The sequence below is a fragment of the Bos javanicus genome, chromosome 16 (assembly GCF_032452875.1).
Source record: "Bos javanicus breed banteng chromosome 16, ARS-OSU_banteng_1.0, whole genome shotgun sequence".
NCBI classification, from domain to species: Eukaryota; Metazoa; Chordata; class Mammalia; order Artiodactyla; family Bovidae; genus Bos; species Bos javanicus.
Window position 1 is genome coordinate 64,516,491 of NC_083883.1, and position 19,944 is coordinate 64,536,434.

The 19,944-nt window shown below is 42.1% G+C and overlaps 1 protein-coding gene across 1 annotated transcript in view; it reads right to left on the reverse strand.

Moving 5' to 3' along the window:
• Positions 1–15,213, reverse strand: part of RGS8 (regulator of G protein signaling 8) — a 96,879-nt gene extending 81,666 nt beyond the window's left edge. The window contains exons 1-2 of the mRNA XM_061383410.1: positions 15,055–15,213; positions 13,743–13,890 (exon numbers count right to left, since the gene is read on the reverse strand). The gene's annotated coding sequence lies outside the window, so the exon portion shown is untranslated. The remainder of the gene's footprint in view (positions 1–13,742; positions 13,891–15,054) is intronic.
• Positions 15,214–19,944: the final 4,731 nt, after the last annotated feature.

Genomic DNA, 19,944 nt, shown 5'->3' on the forward strand with positions numbered 1-19,944 from the left:
TCAATGCCAATCCTAGAAAAACCCTTAGGTTTCTAAACCTTTGTTTTAAAGAAAATAGCTTTGTATTTTAAAGCTTTCTCTGCAGAATGCTTACCAGTATTCACCAGAAGTAACCCTATCTTCACCTAGGGGTAGAGCAAAGTCTATGACAACCCCCAAGGCCAATGCTAAGGTGCTCCTCCACTGAAATTTCCATTCAGCTGCAATCCTTCCCAGCAAAGCCAGAAAGTAATGCACTCAATGTTAAAGAAACTCTTGCAGCCATCTGCATGGTCACCCTTACAAAGTGAGAAGAAATCTGGGGAAGGAGCCCAGCCACAACAGTCTGTGCATTGCAGCAGGTCCTTGAACTCCAGGGGCCCTACAGCCAGGCCTGAGTCTTCTAATACAGGAGTTCGTTATCTTGGACCCTCCTGGCTGAAGCTGGCTTCTTGGATCCCTGGGACCAGGTACCTTCTTCTAGAGGTTGAGACAGTAAAAGACGACTATCCCATTGGCTCTTCCCTCTCTCTTGCTCCAGTATTTCCCATCCCATCCCGGCAACTGATGGTAAGAGTTAACTTTTATGGGATGCTTACTATGTGCCAGAAACCCCATCTAAGCAATTTTCAGGTATCTCTCATTTAAGAAATGACACTTTGGTTAAGAGAATGAATTCAAGTCAGAGTGCCTGAGTTCTGCTTTACCACTTCCTAGCTGTGTGACCCTGGATAAATGAGTTAATCTCTCAGAGCTTTAGTTTCTTCATCTGTAGAATGGGCTAATAATACCCATACTTCACAGGATCAGTGAGAATATTAAGTGAGTTAATATAGAGAGAGTATGTAGAACAGTAGATTATAAGTATTGGATTGAAGATCATTTATGATGAATTCTGTTTTTTATGATTTGAAGTTTTTCTCTTCCTGACATTTCAAGGCAATAAAATTGACATTCTGCTTTTTATTCATCCTCATAAAATGTGAGCAATTTCCAAATAGAACCTTTACTTGAGAAACTCATGACCTAAATGGAATTAAACAACTAAAAACTCAGTGCTAAACAGTGGAGGCCAGAACAGCATTGTAAAGCAATTATCCTCCAATAAAAATATATACTAAAAAGCTAAATACAGTTCTTACAGGCTATTTTGTTGAATAGTACTAATCTTAGAATACCAAATAATTCTATAAAAATGGGAATTCTGACATATATTCTATATTTCTCCACTTTGTATTTTAATTTATTTAATGTTATAAGTACTTGTAGCTTCTGAAGGCATATAGTTTTCTCTAAAGGAATTCAGCTAATATATCCCATTATTATAACACTGACATTCTTTCGCTATTTGAAATTCCTTAGGAGTGTTTTTATATATAAAATTATAGTTCTCACAGTCATGTTAGTTTTTCCAGAGTTTTACTCTTGCAAAAATATATGTTTACACTTCGTTTGACTGAGAGATTTAAGTGAGTAAAATGCATAAAAACATTTTTTACTCCAAGTTACATCTAAACTAAAAATTACCTTTATTTGAATGTTTCAATATCTTGGTATTTCAACATTAATAGCAAATCTGAATACTATGATGTGTTCATTTTACAGATACTGTTATGCTGATATTTTATGATGGTAAATAAGTGATTACACAATCACTACTCACACTCAAGCTCACAGACATCAGAAATGATACTGATACAGACATACACATATCAGGGCTTCGGAGAATAAACCTGAACCAAAGGTGAATAGCATGTTTGGCTAAATACCAAAGTCAAGGCTTCAGTGCATTTCTAATATATTAGAATAGTCTTCAGTCATGAAGGATGATAATTTATAATATAAAGATATGGGGAAATGCTCTGGATAACTTCAAAGTACATAAGACAATATATTTAACTATATACGTAATATTAATACAATCCAAAGCATTTCCATCTGAACTCTTTAGATCCTGAAGAATAGAGACTCACCCTAGCAAGCACAGGTAAAAGAAGTTTCATGTAAGGGTTAACACTGGTCAATACAAAGAGTATCAGTGAAATCCAAACACTGAAACTTAACAAAGCTAAAGAAGAGGAAGAAAAAGCAGAAGGATAGATGTGCCAAAATCCTCATCTAATATGGCAGGGTATCAGGAAATAGTGTCTAAAGTTGTCTGAACAAGGAAAGATGTAAGGATTATCTTTATGAAGATTCAACAAAGCAAACCAACAAAAGAACTAACAATAATTGCATTAAAATTAGAAGAGGAAGAGAACAGTATAATATTCCTTCTTAATAGGGGGTACTCAATAGATGTGTCCTAAAATAACCAATCACAAATTAGCGGGGCCAGTATATTATGTAGAAACAGAAAGGTAACTATCAAAAACACTAAAAACAGAGTCCCTGAAAGATGGTTGTCTCTGGCAAGTGGGAATGGGATGAGACAAGCCACTGTGGCCTCTTTTACAAGGCTTGCTGCATGATTTTTTCAGGTCAAGGTTCAGGTATTACCAGGATAAAAAATTTTACATGGAATGGCTAATTGTATCGGAGACTTTCTTTCCCTCGGGCGTTTATGTCTGCACAGATGATAAAGATGTTGGCTTGTCATGACTTCATCTCTCTTCACCCCAGAATACCTTGAGAGGAAGGAAAGTGGTCTGGGTGGGTGAGGTCCTGACAGAGATTTCTTCCACATCAGAAGGCAGCTCTGCTTCCACCTCTGTCCGGTCTCTCCCTTTCACTCGTTATGTTAATTCTGATTACCGGCAAAAGTGGGAAGCTTCCATTTTTATTTAAAAATCACATTGTGTCTCCAAAGACAGTACGGTGAAATTGTTTCTCATTTACATTTCGTTAACTCCCTCAGTCACATAATAATTCATTATTCTGTGAAAATGTGCATTAGTCTATAATATGAATGGCTTCAAAAAGCAGCATTCTTAAGAAATATAATGTCCTTCCTTACCACAGAAATCAAACTCTGATAAAATAACATTAACATACTGATAAGCAAATTTTGCACATCAAAAATTTTACATAGATTTAACACTATTTTCAGCTTTTGTTTAATGAATATTAATTTGGAAAGCTATGAAATAATAGGCAATTATAGCTCTACAAGAACACATATTGACATGGAGTTTAAAAGATGGTGAAAGGTGCCTTGTGCTTGCAGTGAGTTTATAATTTAAACACAAAGAAAAATTTTAAGGCTGCCAATCAAATATTCATCAGAAGAAAGAATTTACGGAGTATCTCACTTCCTCAGGGCACGTAGGCAAAGGAGACCCTAAAAATAACATAGGGCAGGTGTGGCAGACCGTGTTTAGGCAAAATCCAAACACACCCAAAAAGGGCTGAAGGAGAAAAAGGTTTCCTGAGCTTGAAAGCAAAGCCAACAGGATATAAGGGTCAGGTTTGGAAAAGATAGGGAGGACCATCTGCAAAGGCCTTAGAAGTAGGGAAAAAATGGGCAAGCCCAAGAGATTGAAATAGTTCCCCACCCTTTCTTTTAGCGTCTTTTTCTTAACGTGAGCAGTCCTCCACTATCTTCAACCCTGACTCATGATAGAACCCACGTCACTCTTGCTGTCCATAAGAAAATCAATCAGGCTAATGGGTAGACCGTTAACGGGTTATCCTTCTTAAGCAGGGTTTTAACATGCTTTAAAACTTTCTGGAATGCTACAACTAACCAGTCCCATTCTGTGAAATTCTGAGACTTTGATTCAGTCCCAGAAAATTGTATTTTTAACCAGCACTATAGCAAGTCTGATGTGACCCATCCCCTGACCCACATTTGAAAACTACTGCATTGCACTGAAAGACAGAGGAGTTAGAGAAACCTTCACTTCTCTCTGCTGCAGGAAAATCCACCAGGGCAGGTCTTCTGCAGAATCTCTGTCCCGCATTCTCTCTTCCCGTCCTCACCCATGACTTGCTTTGAAAAATTCTCAAGGATCTTTAATTGTCCTTTCATTTCCAATCACAGGCACTAATCCTTTGGCAAGCTGGCAGTTCCTTCACACCCACTCAGAGATATTTGTAGCCTCGGGAGATCTTAGACAGGTGCTAACCCAGTAATCCTTCATCTAAGAGATTTGACTCCATGCTAGTATTTTTAATTTCTCTAATTTGTTGCTTGTGGGTTGACTGACTGGCAGTTGGATTCCATCCTGATTTCTTGTTGACCTGATACCATAAAGTCATTTCCTTCTGCTTATTCCCCAAGCCTTGTGTCACGCATCTGTGCCCATCCCACCCCAAAGAGAGAGGGTAAACCTATCAGCGGAACAGCTGATCCATGACCTTAGAGCTAGAAAAGATGGGAAAGTCTTTGTACAGATCGAGATTCTTGAAATTACTGCTGAAAAAAATCCTCAATCTGCCCTTTTTTCCCCAAAATCCATCCCAATTAAAGTTTACTACTTGTTCTCAGCAAGTAGTAAATGAGTAAAGTTCTCAATGAGCACAAACACAGGTAGTGAAACTGCATGCCAGTCCTCAGTCGTCAGATGGTCACTCAGGTGGTCTAGCATATGCTCATGGTTAACAGATTGTGGCTTAAATGCAAACACAAATTTACTGAAAGCTACTTGAGAATGTCTTTAGACTTCCAGGGTTCTACAGACCAGTTTGAAAACACCAGTATAATAGACGTCTTATCTCTGCCACTTGGTGCCTATGGGACCGTGTTATTGGTACCTAATCTCTCTGAGCCTCACTTTCAACTCAAGCAGATTGCTCAATAATAGGCTGCGGTACAGAGGATGCCTGATGGCTCAGTGGATAAAGAATCTGCCTGCAATGCAAGACACTCAGTTCAATCCCTGGGTTGGGAAGATCCCGTGGAGGAGGGAAATGGCAACCCACTGCAATATTCTTGCCTGGAGAAGCCCATGGACAGAGGAGCTGGCAGACTACAGTCCAAACGGTCATAAAGAGTTGGACATGATTGAACTACTAAGCACGAAAAGCACAGAGGATGAATTGCATAAGGGAGACAGTGAATCGGAAAGACGAGTTGGAAAATAATTGCAGTGGCTCATTTATGAGCAGAGAAGGGATGTGACTAGATTACTAGCAGTGGGAATGAACAAGGATAACTCCAGAAGACTAATAAAGAAAGAACTGACATTTGTGACTGACCTGCATTTTTCCTCAACTGTACTCCCAGGATATTAACAGGGGTGTGTGAAAAGTGTTAGTCCATCTTTGAAGAAACCTGGGGGATGGGGATTTCATAGGGGTTAGATAGTTTCATAGAGGTTAGTTAGAGCTAGCAAGTAAGATTTATGGAATAAGATTTATCAGGATTTCCTAGGTTATCGTATAGCCCAATTTCTTCAAAGTTGAAGACATTATGCTACAGTGTGATTGACAAATATGGATGTGCTGTAACAGAAAAAAAGAAAGGCTGCTTGAGTAGACATCCCTGACAAACAAAAGAGCCTTTGACGATAAAAGTGGGATGGCAGCTATAGCAAAAAGAACCAGTTTCCTCACCCTGGCAACTCCAAAGATGATTTCCTGTAGCACATACCTCAGGTGGAGTCCTGGCTAGACAGCCAGTTGTTACTATGGATTCCCAGAAATTACCAAGTTAAGCCATCAACGCCCTAATATAACCAAGTTGAAAGGTCAAACTAGGAACTTAAAATACCCAATATATGGGACATATAGGAAACCCAAACTCAGAAGCAAGTGCATCTCGTGGTTCTAATAGTCTGCTCTGAAAAAGGATTTAAACATCAAAGGTGTAAGTGAGGTAAATGGATTTAACAACAGAATATGATCAGATATACAAATGCTGTGGTTATAGGCAGTGACTCCTCACAGTGTCTGATAACAGGTGTTTTATAGTGTTTTCTGTTAATTAAATCTCAACACAGTTTTGTGGCAAGATTATTTGTCTTGTGTTTCAGACAGTCCCAAGCGCGTTGGGTAAGAAATGATATACCATGCTCAATATTCCAGGAAATGAATTACCTGGGGGAATTCAGTGAAGATTGTAGAATTATGCTGTTGCCTTTTAATATCCATCTGCTATTTTTTTCATTGGTTTTGCTGACTGTTTAAACTTGCTAGCTGACACAGGACATCAGGTATGAAACGTGTAAGGAATTTTGGTGGGATAAGACAAATACAACCAGCAGATAGGGGTTAGGCTACGACTGGGATTTGGGTCCAGGTGCAAGCCTGGATCAGGACAGGACTGGGACAATGCACTGGAGCGAGTCTTACCCATTTCTCTAAGCTGAGGCCACACTGAAGCACCAGGAGGCTGGAGACAGCTCGAAGACTAAGGAAGCAAAGGAGATATTGCTAAGGATGATGTCAAGGGTCAGCCATGGGTCAAGGTAAGGAGGAAAGTAATGAAGGCAGATCTACACTGTCCAATAAAATTAGGAGTATATGCAGTCACAACACTGACAGACTAACAGAGATGCATGAAGCCAATAGTATTCTATTTAATGGCATGGCTAGAACAAAAGACAGCCTGAATACCAAATTATTTATTTTGGCTTCAGATTTGGGTAAACAAAAAGCAGATCAGTCACAATATAATTGGGCTTCCCAGGTAGCTCAGTGGTAAAGAATCCACCTGCCAATGCAGGGGATGTGGGTTCAATCCCTGAATCAGAAAAATTCCCTGGAGAAGGAAATAGCAACCCACTCCAGTATTCTTGCCTGGGAAATCCCATGGACAGAGGAGCCTGGTGGATTTCAGTCCATGGGGTCACAAGAATCAAACATGACTGATCAACTAAATAATACCACCACCACATATATAAACTGATTCTCTACATTCATAGATGGGTATTGATTTGACAGGAAGCTGAAGAATTCAATCATAATAGTTATGGTTATTGTTTTTAATGCCTGGTTTATGATACATGCGGCAGAAAAAGCTTTATGATGTCCAGACATCACACCTGAGAGGAAGGTGTTATTGCCAGTTAAAAAGATCATAATTTGCTCGTCTATAAGCCACAGAGAAAATAATTGAAGGAATCTTGGTCTTGTCACAAACATGTTTTCAATAACCCGGTATTCCTACATTCTTCTCTGACTTTGTAGTTGATCCAAATAATTTCTCGAGCATTTTAATGTTGTCTCATTATAAGGTGTGGTTTTGTAAGAATTAGGCTTGACCAAGATGATCTCTCGGTAATAGAATCTACTAATATTAACTAAGGAGATAAGGGAATTGACCTAAATACCCAAGTTAGGAAACAAAGACTTAACTTTGTATTGTCAGCACTCAGAGGATGTTGTGAGGCTCAGAGCCTATGATCACTCAGTGTCAAGTCAATAAATGATCGGGGCTTATTGCAAGTTGAACTTAGTATTTTCTAAGGCAATGCTGTTCATGGAAATGTGTGAATCACTAATAGGGATTTCCCTGGTGGCTCAGATGGTAAAGCATCTGCCTACAATGTGGGAGACCCAGGTTCGATCCCTGGGTTGGAAAGATCCTCTGGGGAAGGAAATGGCAACCCACTCCAGTACTCTTGCCTGGAAAATCCCATGGACAGAGAAGTGTGGCTACAGTCCATGGGGTTGCAGAGTCAGACACGACGGAGCGACTTCACTCACTTCACTAACATGCTAATATGAGCCACGTACACAATTTTAAATTTTCTAGTGGCCACATTGGGCTTCCCTGATAGCTCAGTTGGTAAAGAATCCACCTGCAATGCAGGAGACCTGGGTTCGATCCCTGGGTTGGGAAGATCCCCTGCAGAAGGGAAAGGCTACCCACTCCAGTATTCTGGCCTGGAGAATTCCATGGACTGTATAGTCCATGGGGTCTCAAAGAGTAGGACATGACTGAGCAACTTTCATTTTTTTTTCACTTTCAGTGGCCACATTAAAAAAGGTAAAAAGAAAGAGGTGAAATTAATTTGCATGATACATTTTAATATAATATAGCCAAAATGTTATAATTTTAACACATACTCAATATTTTAAAATTATTAATCGTACATTTTACATTCTCTTTTGTTACACCAAGTTGTTGAAATTCAGTATGTATTTTACGCTGACAACATGTCTTAGTTCAGACTAGCCCTTAACTATTGAATTAAGGACTCAATAGCCCCATGTGATTAGTGGCTACCATAAGGCCAACAGAGTCCTAAGATCTCAAATGGGTAGGGAAGTTCAAATAGATAGGGAAAAAACACTTATTGAATATATTGTACAACAAATCAAGCTTTCAAAAACATCAAACTGTTTTAACATATATCATATGACATAGATATTATAAGTATCTATGTCAATAGACATATTATATTTATCTGTAAGTAAAGTCTCTGCTTTATTGTTTAAAAAGAAAGGGTTTTTTGTTTGTTTCCAAATTAAGAAAAGGTATCCATTAGTTAATTTTTGTGGTAGAATGCTTCAATCCAACAGGATTTGAAGACCGATGCTTTGGAATAACATGGGTCACACGCAGCTCCAAAAACAATGAAACGAGCACAAATTTGATGGGGACAGGGAGGGAGAGAAGGAAGGGGAAAGGAAAGAAAGGAGGAGAGGCGGGTGCTTTGACAATGACAAAGGACCTGGGGGAGGGGCTTCATCTCCACTGCATTTTGCCAAGAGCCAGTCCTGATATTAAAGACGTTTATGGCTCTATACAGCTTTATTGCACTAGTTTGCAATTATTTATCGCTCTGCTCTTTTTATTCACAAGAGACACATCTGAAAGTGTGTCTCAGCTATTTATTCTGATCACCTTGATGACTGATACAGATCACCATGGCCTGCCCCACACAAAAGAATGGGCAGTGACCTACAAATGTCCTTTCTGCCCCCAAATGCCCCCTCCAATTCCCACAGTGATACCTGAAATCCACAGAGAGCCTTCCTCTGGGTAAAGAGAGGATTTCCCAGATTTCAGGCATTTGATTGATTATGTTGGTCATTATTTCTGCCAAATCTGTATGTGCTGTGCTGTGTTTAGTCGCTCAGTCGTGTCCAACTCTTTATAACCCCATGGACTGTCGCCTGCCAGGCTCCTCTGTCCATGGGGATTCTCTAGGCAAGAATACTAGAGTGGGCTGTCACGCCCTCCTCCAGGGGATCTTCCCAACCCAGGGATTGAACCCAGGTCTCCTGCATTGCAAGCCAGTTCTTTACTGACTGAGCCACCAGGGAAGCCCAAGAACACTGGAGTGGGTAGCCTATCCCTTCTCCAGGGGATCTTCTCAACCCAGGAATTGAACTGGGGTCTCCTACATAGCAGGCAGATTCTTTACCAGCTGAGCTACCACGGAAGCCCACCAGATCTGTATAGCACCTGTTCTATTACTTATTTAATGTTTTCTTTAAACCAACTCCTTCTTTTCCACTGAAACAAACTTACAAAGAAAAGAAACTCTATCATTCAGTTCAGTTCAGTTCAGTAGCTCAGTCATGTCCGACTCTTTGCAACCCCATGAATCACAGCACACCAGGCCTCCCTGTCCATCACCAACTCCAGGAGTTTACTCAAACTCATGTCCATCGAGTCAGTGATGCCATCCAGCCATCTCATCCTCTGTCGTCCCCTTCTCCTCCTGCCCCCAGTCCCTCCCAGCATCAGGGTCTTTTCCAATGAGTCAACTCTTCGCATGAGGTGGCCAAAGTACTGGAGTTTCAGCTTTAGCATCAGTCCCTCCAATGAACACCCAGGACTAATCTCCTTTAGAATGGACTGGTTGGATCTCCTTGCAGTCCAAGGAACTCAATAGTCTTCCCCAACACCACAGTTCAAAAGCATTAATTCTTCGGCACTCAGCTTTCTTCACAGTTCAACTCTCACATCCATACATGACCACTGGAAAAACCATAGCCTTGACTAGACGGATATTTGTTGGCAAAGTAATGTCTCTGCTTTTGAATATGCTATCTAGGTTGGTCATAACTTTCCTTCCAAGGACTAAGCGTCTTTTAATTTCATGGCTGTAATCATCATCTATATCGTTACCAAAAAGTAAAACCTATACAATTTGCCATAAAAAAAAAAATACTCTAAAGATACAAACACCACCATTACACTTTACAGTGTTACATATGTAACACTCCAAATCATCACGCCTACCACCAGTGGTAAAAGACCACTTACTAGGAAATAAATGGGTTAAGAATTTCCAAATACTTTAAAAGGTGACTGAAAAAAAATATGAATATCATAAAGCAGAGGTAGCATTCATAAATAGCTAGGAAAGCCGCTTGAGGAGGGAATCTGGTTTATGTTAGCATTCTCATCTTTACTGTGCCTAAGAATCACCTGGGAAGCTTATTTAAAATATAGGTTTCTAGGTCCCACAGCAGATTTCACAGATTTAGCAGAACTGGGTTGGGTGTGGATATATGCATTTTAATCAAATTCCTCAGGTAGTTTGGATGTAGTCAGTCTGCAAAGCACCCAAGAAATCCTGGGATGCTGCACTGCAACCCAGTAAGAGATGTGAAGCTAAGTCACAGACAACAGTGCCCTGGGGCAGCAGTGGGACCTAATATAGAGCCGATGCACAGGGGCTGGGGTGGGGGAGGGAGAGATCTGAAAGCAGCTCCATCAGTTCCGCTGTTTTGTGGAATGTCCCTTTCCAGATGACCAGAGCTTAATGCAACCATCTATTCACTTCAGTATAAACCCAGCAACAACATCGCTTCAATAGTTATAAATAAATCATATACATCAGCCCTGGATGGAATCTCTCTGCGGGTGTCTCCTGTTTTCCCCTCTCTCAGAGAAGATAAAAGTCATGTGCTTATTTAGGGTATTAGGAATTTATATAAAGCTTCCACTTGATCATGACAGTCTACATGAAAGATGTGAAATTTCAGGTTGACGTAAAAAGGATGGGAAGAGAGTATGTGCTTGAACTTTTCCAGCAAAGTGAATGAATCAGAATGGATCCTATAGGAAAAAAAGTCATTCCCAACAAAGGCCCTCCAGGGCCAGAGATAGAAAAACCTCAGCAGGGGCCTGTCTGCAATTCGAGATGCTTTCTGGTTTCCCCTTATCTCACATCAAATATGATGGTTGCTGTGTGGGAAGCTTCTAAGATGATGCCCAGTGAGGTCTGCCCCCTGGTATCCATGTCCTTGTGTAATCCCCTCCCCTGCAGTGGGGTCAGAATCCAGTGACTTCCTTCTAATTTATAAAATAGGGCAAAAGTGATGGGATGTGCCTCTGAGATGATGATAATGGCACCTGTGTGCTCAGTCGTGTCTGCCTCTTGCAACCCCATGGACTGTAGCCCATCAGGTTTCTCTGTCCATGGAATTTTCCAGACAAGAACAGTTGAACTGGTCGTCATTTGCTTCTCTAGGGAGGCTTCCCGACCTAGGAATTGAACCTGTGTCTCCTGCATTGGCAGGCATGTTCTTTATCAACGGAGCCACCAGGGGGGCCACCTCTGAAATGAGGTTCCACAAAAGTGACTTCCATCTTGCTCATGCTCTCTCTCTGGCTCTTCCTGCTTGCTCATTCTGATGAAACAAACTACCATTTTGTGAGATGCCCTGCAGAGAGGTCCATGTGGCAAGAGACTGAGGGGTTATATCAGTTCCTATGGCTGCTGTAACAGATGAGCACAAACTTGGTGGCTTAAAACAACAGAAATGTATTCACTCCATTCTGGAGATTGGAAGACTGAAACGAGTTTCACTGACTGTAATCAAGGTGTCAGCAAAGCTGTGGCTTCCTCTGGGGGCTCTAGGGGAGAATCCTTTCCTTGGCACTTCCAGCCCTGGTGGCTACCAGCATCCTTGACTTGTGGCTGCATCACTCCTATCAACAGCTCTATGGTCACACTGCCCCCTCCTTTCCTGTGTCGAGTCACCCTGTGCCTCTCTTTCGTAAGGATACTGCTGATGGCTTTAAGGGACCACCTTAAAATCTCCTCATCTCAAATCTCCAGGAAAATCTCCTCATCTCAAAAATCTTAATCTGGGATTTCTCTGGTGGTACAGAGGTAAAGAATCCACCTGCCAATGCAAGGGACGTGGGTTTGGTCCCTGGGCTGAGAAGATCCCACATGCCACAGGGCAGCTAAGCCATGTGCCACAACTACTGAGCCCCTGCACCTAGAGCCTGAGCTCTGCAATAATGACAGACCCACACACCGCAACGGAGAGTAGCCCCCATGTGCCACAATTAGAGAAAGTCCTCACTCAGCTACCAAGACCCAGGGCAGTCAAAAATAAATAAATAAATTTTTTTAAGTCTTAATCTCATTCACAAAAACTTATCATATGGTAAATTTTATATTATGTACTTTACCACAATTTTTTTTTAAATTTTAAGGTCAAAGTCAAAGTGTTAGGTACTCAGTCGTGTCTGACTCTTGGCACCCCATGGACTGTGGCTTGCCAGGCTCCTCTGTCCATAGGATTCTTCAGGGAAGAATACTGCAGTGGGTTGCCATTCCCTTCTCCAGGGGATCTTCCCGACCCAGGGATCGAACCCAGGTCTCTCACATTGCTGACGGATTCTTTACCACCTGAGCCACCAGGGAGCCCAATTTTTTTTTTTTTAATTTTAAGATAACATACACATATTTCAGAGATTAAGACCTGATGTCTTTGGGAGCCACGATTCCACCCACTACAGGTGATTCCTAGCCAACAACTAGAGAAGCACTGAAGCCAGTTCAGCAGTCAGTGAGGAACTCAGTCCTGCCAAATGACCACTTGAGTGAGCTCAGAAGCAGATCCTAACCCAGCCCAGCCTGGAGATGACTACAGTCCAGATGAAGCCCTGAAAACAGTCTGCAGAGACTCGAGCCAGAGAACCCAACTAAACTGTGCCCAGATTCCTGAGTCACAGAAGCTATGAGATAATACAGGCTCCTGTAACCAAGTCTGGGGGTGCTGCTACACAGCACCAGGTAACTGACAGTTGCTTGGTCCAGGCTTGTAGAACGTCAGTTCATTACACTGTATTCACATCTATCACGTGAGAATGGAACCAAAACTGTTTTGCTGATGGAGGCCACCTAAGCCCACAGGCTGCAGTGAGGAAAAGCCCACTTTCTGCAGGACTTTAAACAAAGTCTCTGCAACTTTGTTTCCACTTGTGTTAGATGGAGTTAATGATACTCTCCCAATAGTATTGTTGATAATACTTCATGACATATGTAAAGCAACCTCTTCAGGATCTGGCATATACTAAGTGCTCAATAAATAGTAGTCTATGTGCTATTTTTCCATGCCTTAAGAAAACATATGTGGTCTTCCCAGGTGGCTCAGTGGTAACGAATCTGCCTACCAATGCAGGAGACACAAGTTCAATCCCTGGGTTGGGAAGATCCCCTGGAAGAGGAAATGACAACCAACTCCTGGGAAATCTCATGGACAGAGAAGCCTGGTGGGCTACAGTCCATGGGGTTGCAAAGAGTCGGACATGATGGAGTGACTAAGCATGCATGCATGCGAGAAACCATGTATTTTAAAACAAAATAGAATTAAGCATATTTTAGCATCTCAGATATTTTAAATGAAAATATTGTTTCTCCAAGGCCAATGACTTGGTGGTCCGTTAAAAAAAAAAAAAATCTAATATTTCCTATAATGGATTCTCTCATCTCCATAGGCCAAACCAGCTGTACTCTGGGCACCTTTTTGACAGTTGATCCTGTTTGAAACATTAAAAACAGTTAATATAAAATATGGACTCAGGAGAGGAAGGAATCGATAAAGAAATCAAGACCAAATTGTTTCAGCTGGAGTCAGTGAACCATTTCTTGACAGAGAGAGATGATGCAATCACTTACCAGGAGAAAACTAACAAAGGACCTTGAAACCAAGTATGAGTCTGGGAAACTGCTCAGCGATGGATGGCAGGTCGATTCAGGCAGCAGGGACAGAATGAAGAGGTGGTAACATCCCTTGGAAGGCGGGGGAGATCATTTCAGAAGCAGTCTGTGGGGAAAAAGGTTGAAGGTTAATGATAGGGGACTCTGAAAGATGTGGAAGCCAGAGAGTTATGGTGACATCCTCTCTCTTTTGCAAAAGGTTTGATCTAGAGTCTCATCCCTGAACTTGATCAGCACTTAACCTCTGCTCTCTCCTCATCCCTGAAATAAGGAATCATCTGGATCATCTCCCGGGTCTCTTTTAGCTGACATTCACAGCCACTGCCCATGTGAAAATGGATTATTCCCTCACACGTATGCTCAGCTTACCGATGAACGGTGAAATTCGCTGGGGACAGTCAGCTGCTACTCAGCTTCACTTTATGCTCTTTTTCTAGTGTAAGTTGTTATTCATTTAGGAGGAGAATCGGCACTTAATATGTGAGAGAAAAAGCACCCGAGAGATGGCTTTCCAAGGGCCTCTGCACAGCCTGGGAAAACAATTTATCTTCCCCCTAATGCTGACAGTAAGAGTCACTGGGGCTTCCCTTGCAGGCTCAGGTGGTAAAGACTCTGCCTGCAAGGCAGGAGACCCGGGTTCAATCCCTGGGTTGGGAAGAGCCCCTGGAGAAGGGAATGGCTACCCACTGCAGTATTCTTGCCTGGAGAATTCCCACAGACAGAGGAGCCTGGCGGGCTACAGTCCATGAGGTAGCAAAGAGTCGGAGATGACTGAGCAACTAACATTTTCACTTTTCACTTTCAACACTGACAGTGAGAACTACTGCGGCAGCTGACCTTGAGTACTGAGAAGGAAGACTGAGGTGGTTTGGGTGGAGGTGGTTACGGCACCAACAGTCATGTCCATACACACACGTTTTCTGGAGTTCAGGGGCATTTGTTTTCTTTTTAAAGGAAAAAGAAAAAAGTAAGTCATATTGTTTATTCCTTTTCCAAAATATTTTATATTTACTAGCTTTTTATTTGTGTCAGAGATTAATATGCATGGGAAAAGGAGGTGCTGAGAGTGTTTCCTTGTTATCTCCATGTTTCCAGGCCTCCCCTTCTTCCATAAGCATAGAGGCTATCTCAGCAGCCCTGGTTTATATATACAGACACTGACGCTTCCATTCCTGTCACCCTTGACCTCTGCCTCCTTGCACCTCCCTCCCAGTCACCCAGCCAGCGGGCAGCCAAGCGCAGGCCGCTCCCCAGAAGGCTTTGCAGTTACCTGGCAGCAGTGACAATCTGCGAACAGGAAACAGAAAAGCAGCAGACACCAGAAAGAGCAGCTTCATCCAGAATCTCAAAGAGGGAACAAGAAGGGAGGCAAATGGCTCTTTTTATCAATGGTTTTTTATCCCCGCCTGTGCTGTTCTCCTGAATCCCCAACTCCCAATTTCTATCATCACCTGGTAAAAATAGCCTCCAATTGGAGAGTTTCCTAAGAGCCATAGAGACTCACATGGAAGAGTGTACTTGGGTAGACTCACTAATCACTCCCTCCCTTAACCCCAGCGTGGAATGCTCAGGAGTTAATCAACCTAGTTTCCATCTGGGCACCTGCTGTGCTTCAATCCAAGGATGTATTTTGACCATCTAATTATCTTTCCAAGATAACATCCGAAATTCTGTGTACTGAGAAGCACTGACAAGCAATTATCTCACATCTTGCCTCCTTAACCATAATTCTACAGTGAGTGGTCTTGGGTGGGGGTGGGGGTTGGGGGGTGGATAAGCATAGTAGCTAACAATAGCTAACATTTACTGAAAGCTTACTCTGTTCCAGCCGCTGCTCTGAACACTTAAAACTTTCGAAACAGTCCTATGAGATCAATAATATCATTATCTCCATTTTACCAATGGAAAAACTAGGGGTCAGAATGACTAACTGTCAAACGTCATACATCCATTAAGAGCAAGGCCAGGATTTAAATTTGCTTCAGTGTTTGAACTCATGTTCTGAATCACCTCGTTAGGTAAATGAAAGCTGGAGACTGTAGGATTTGCTAAGAGGGAGCTTGCCTGAATGCTAAGACAGAGGTGAAAAGCAGAAACTGTAAGAGTCAGTGGATAAAAATTAATTATGCTACAGTCATCTAATAGAATATGCTAATCAAAACTTACTCCTCCATTAAAGTGGGATTGTGTAATTATAGGAGAGGCTGATCAACCCTCTCAGCAGAGTTCTGGGAACTACGTAAACTCCCACAAGTCGCAGAGCATATAAATGTCAACCTACAGGGACAGTGACCCCTGAGGACTCTGTCATCCTCATCTTCTGCGATTTGATGGGCAAAGCAACATGGGCCGTGTGAGTCAGCACAAACAGAATGGGGTGTGGAATGAGATGACCAAGTCGCGGGTTGCTTGTCCACACGCTTTGTGACCTCAAAGAAGTCCATTCCATAAACATTCACAGGGCTTACATGTTGCACAGCAAGTGCTGATGTAAGGACTGAGGAAGTAGGAAATCCCAGCCACGCATCATGTGCTGAAGTGGGGTCACAGGCCCAAGGAGCAGGGAGAATTGTGAACAGTTTCCAACATTTTGCATATCTCTAGACTGAGATGACTAATTGCAACTTCTCCTGTTGTTGTGAGCATCAGACTAGATAATGGCGGTGAGAAGGACTTACGGACTGCAAAAAAGGCATGCAAAGTTAGTACTGATTATCAACGCGAAGATTGAGCTCTTAAAATAATTCACAGATATTACTATCATGGCTATTACCCTGCATGACTTGACCCCTGCCATCCTCTCCAACTTTATTTCTTATATGCTCCCAGTTTCTCTTCTTCTTTGCACAGGCCAGAACTATCCCTGCCTTAGGGTCTGCACTGTCTGAGATGTCCTTACTCCAGTCATCTGGATGGCTCATTCTGGAAGGACCTACAGAGATCCTTCCTACTCATCCTATCTAAAACATAGAGAACATGTGGGACATCCCTAGCGACCCAGTGGTTAAGACTCTGTGCTTTCAATGCAAGGGGCATGGGTTCAATCCCTGGTCAGGGAACTAGGATCACATTTGTCTCACAGCATGGCCAAAAAGTAACAATTAAAAAAGTAATCATAATAAAGGGCTTCCCTGGTGGCTCATTGGTAAAGAAGCCACCTGCCAATGCAGAAGACACGTGTTCAAGCCCTGGTCCAGGAAGATCCCACATGCCACAGAGCAACTAAGCCCATGAGCCACAGCTACTAAATATGTGCTCCAGAGCCTGTGAGCCACAACTACGGAGCCCACCTGCTGCAGCTGCTGAAGCCTGCGTGCCCTAGAGCCTGTGCGCCCAGCAAGAGAAGCCACTGCAGTGAGACGTCCGCGCACCACAACTAGAGAAGAGCCTGCACATCAGAGAAGACCCAGCACAGCCAAAAATAAATAAATAAAAATAAAATCATAAAAAAAAGAGACGGGTAAACTGGAGTCTGTCCCTGGAAAGTCCCACAGGATCCTGCTTGGTTTCACTACCATGATCATTTTAAAAAATAAAACAGAGATGTGTGCACACACACACATACACACACACATATATACAATGCACACATATACACATGCATACACATATGTACACGATAACACATGCACACAGATGTGGGCACACACACATTCACTTTTGCGTGCACACACATCACTCTGCTTCCTCATCCTTTATTTTCCTTCTGCATACTATCTCATCCTAAAATTGTGTTTTTACATGTTTGCCCACACACCTGTTACCTGACTCTCCCACTGGAATGTAAGGTCTATGAGGACAGGGACTTAGTCTCCTTAATATTCTATTTCTAGTGCCCAGAGCAGTGTTTGACTCATAACACAGTTCCATAATTACTGAGACAGAACTCACATACCACACAATTTACTTCTGGTGCTCAATGGTTTTTAGTATACTCACAAAGTTGTGTAACCATCACCACAACAGGTTTTAGAACATTTTCATCCCCTCAAAAAGAAATCCCTTACCCATCAGCAGTCACTCTCTGTTCCCCACCAAAGTTCCCACCCCACTAATCTCCCCCACCCTACTAATCTACTTTATTTCTGTGAATTTGCCTATTCTAGACATTTCATGTACATAGAATCATACTATACATGATCTTTTGAACATTAAAGTTTAATCAATGAATGGGAAAAAATGTTGAATCCAATTTTGGCCACTCCTTCTAGATATCTGTAGCTCCCCAGATAGTTTCCTTCCCTGAGTTTTGAGCAACCTATTATTCAACCTAAGAAACCAAGAATCCTTCTGGCAAAAATATAGCAAAAAGTCTCATTTATTCATAGTGCACTTTTGTTTGTTTTTTAATTGTGACATTTTGACAGGCGTTGAACAGAAGCCTCCCTTAGCACTATCAACAGAAAAAAAGGAAAGGCTGACAGCAAGTAAATACTTGAAATGAAAGTCTGAGGGGCCTCTTTATTTACTTAAGAGACCAACTGTTTTCATACACTCTGAATTACAAACGATTTAATTCTAATCTAAGCAGAGGCCAGCGAGTCTGGTACTCTGATATGTTGATTACAAATCATTCCCTATTCATTAAAGCAGGACCTTGATCAAGCAACTTCAGCACACATAATTCCCCACAACCATGGACTTGAAAGCCGTAAAATGGCCTTTTATTATTTACAAGCATTTCATAATCAACTTCACCAACCAAACTGGCTTTCCCATTCAATTATTTCAAATTAGTGAGGTTTTAGTGCATAAATACTCTTTTCCAACATACACTGTCAAATGATTTCTCATATTTGATTCCAGTAAGAGTAACTGATGTTAGTATCTCAAACTATGAACCGGGATTTCCAGGTAGCTTGGTGGTAAAGAATCTGCTTGCCAGTGCAAGAGACACAGGAGTCGTGTGTTCGATCCCTGGGTCGGCAAGATCCCCTGGAATAGGAAATAGCAACCCACTCCAGTACTCTTCTGGAGAAGGAAATAGCAATCCACTCCAGTATTCGTACCTGGAGAATTTTATGGTGATTGGGTATAACTTCTCACCCAGTGCTGGAATCCAAACCATAGCTTCCCTGGCTTGACTGCATCCCAGTGACAGGGGGCACGCCTCTACTGCAGGTATCTCCCTCCAGCATTCCAAACAACATTAATGCCCTAGAGTTGTTCCTTAGAGTAAACTCTCCACGTATCCTAACTTAAAGATTTAGTGCAAGTTCTTGGAGTCCAAGAAGAGGGGAAGCCTACTTCTTCCTGGCCAGGGCAAGTGAGTCCCCTGAATATCTGAAGACAGATTGCCTCCTTCAGAATTCTTCCCTGAGCTTAAAAAAAAAGAAAGAAAGAAAATCCAGGCCATCTCACAACTTGGTTTCTCTCTGCTGCCACCTCCCACCACCACCACCTTTCTGATCACCCACCACTGAAGCAGTTCATTTCTGTCCCTCACTGTGCATGCTCAGTCCCTTAGTCACGTCTGACTCTTTGCGGCCCCGTGGAATGTACCCTGCCAGGCTCCTCTGTCCCTGAAATTTTCCAGGCAAGAAAACGGGAATGAGCTGCCATTCCCTTCTCCAGGGCATCTTCCCAACCCAGGGATCAAACGCGTCTCTTAGGTCTCCTGCACTGACAAGTGGATTCTTTACCACTAGCGCCACCTGGGAAGCCCATCCCTCACTGCAAATATGCAATATAGGCACTTCACTGTGAACCTTTCCAGTTAAAAGGGGGTCACATGTGCTTCATATTAATTGCTAAAATACCCTCTTAAATGCAAACACAATCTATATGAATTGCCGAGATCATACAGATAAAACGAACCATATTGAGGGATGTCTATGGGCTTTTCATATTCATGTGTGGGTCAAGGGCTGCTTTGAGCTAAAATGAGCAGATCCCATTGAAACAAAGAACAATATCCACTCAGGAGCTCTGACCTGCAAGTCCTATCTTTAGACACATGTAATTTCAGCCGAAGTTATCATGAATCAAACCAGGAAAGCCAGAGCTATTTCAGCAGCTGTGAAAACAAAAGCCATAATATCAAGCTACTTGTATCCATTTAATTTGGAGCTTTCCTGTGGAGGAAAAAGTAAATTTCAGCACGCTTCCCATTTAAGGATGCCGCACAGAGAATGTTTTGTGTCTTCACAAGTCCTTCCAG